Source organism: Gekko japonicus, unplaced genomic scaffold (genome assembly GCF_001447785.1).
Source record: "Gekko japonicus isolate JY-2015 unplaced genomic scaffold, Gekko_japonicus_V1.1 scaffold333, whole genome shotgun sequence".
NCBI classification, from domain to species: domain Eukaryota; kingdom Metazoa; phylum Chordata; class Lepidosauria; order Squamata; family Gekkonidae; genus Gekko; species Gekko japonicus.
Window position 1 is genome coordinate 1,285,614 of NW_015164192.1, and position 1,625 is coordinate 1,287,238.

Consider the following 1,625-nt stretch of genomic DNA (forward strand, 5'->3'; position numbering starts at 1 on the left):
GGCATATCAGCAACTACCAGTGGATGCTGCCACTGCCGAAGCCCAAACGATAGTGACTCACAAGGGGGCTTTTAAAGTTCATTGCCTTCAGTTTGGGATGTTGGTTGCGCCAAGCATTTTTCAATCATTTATGGACTCTCTCTCTTTTTTTAAGAACAATTTTTATTATAGGAATATTACAACACGTTTAACATAAAAATATTAGAATTAATACATATCCCTTTTCCTTCCCCCACCCCCCTCTTCTTCAGGCTTCTCGCAGTGCTACCACCCCCTCCCATTTATCATTTCTTTTAACTCTTCTTATCTCTAACAAAAACAACCATAACACTTGTTTGTATACTGGTAACCTATAGTTCAAAATATGAGTTTTTAACTTTTCTATATCTTGGAGTCTATATACTCTATTCTCAATAATTCTCTAAAGAGAACAAATTATTCTTCACGTCCCAATCTTTCTCTAGATATTCTTTAAAGTCTAACCAATCTGCAAAGAATTCTTCCGAATTTTTGCTATTCAATTTCCTTGTAAGTTTGTCCATCTCTACCATAAAAAGTAACTTCTTAATCCATTCCCAAATCATTGGTACTTTTTCTTGTTTCCAAGCTTGAGCATAAGTCATTCTAGCTGTCGTAATTAGGTACCACATCAGAGTTCTTTTAGATGCATTAACTTCTTCCATTTTAAGCCCCAGAAGTAGAACTTCTGGTTCTTTCTTAAAAGTACATTTCAGAATTTTTTGCATTTCAGTGTGTATCTCTGTCCAAAAGTCTTTAGCTCTTTCACAAGTCCACCACATGTGGTAAAAAGACCCTTCTTTTTTCTTACATTTCCAGCATTTGTTTGACATATTAACATTCATAAGTGCAATCTTTTGAGGCGTCATATACCATCTATATATCATTTTATAACAATTCTCTTTTAAGTTATTACATGTTGATATTTTCATTGAATGTTTATGGACTCTCTTTTGAAAGGGATCCCTGGAGTTCAGCCATTTCTAGATGATGTGCACATTGAGGCTTCGGACACTTCTGCCTTTGCGGATCGACTTCGGAGGGTGGTCCAGCAGTTCGACTAGGCCAGCCTGAAAGTTAAACATGAAAAATGCCTGGTGGGGGTGCCCAACGTGGAGTTCCTGGGTTTCGCCATGGATGCCCAGGGTATCCACCCCACAGATGACAAAACCAGGGCGATTGCGCAGGCACCCCCACCCACGTCCAAGATGGAGTTACAGGCCTTCCTTGGACTGTTAAATTTTTACCATTCTTTCCTCCCTCTCAAGGCGATCGTGGCAGAACCTCTTCACCGCCTGCTGGACAAAAACACCCCTTGGGTCTGGGGTCCTGAACATGCTGCTGCTTTCCAAGCAGTGAAGGACCTCCTGGTTTCTAACTTGGTCCTCTCAGATTTCAATGAGGATTTGCCTGTGGTCCTCGCATGTGATTCCTCTCTGTATGGGATCGGGGCAGTCCTGGGCCACCAGCTGCCAGACGGCAGGGAGGTTCCGGTGGCTTATTATTCGTGAACCTTGTCATCTGCGAAGTGCAACTATGCACAGATCGACAAGGAGGCGCTTGCTATCATGGTGGGGGTGAAAAAATGTCACCATTACCTGTATGGC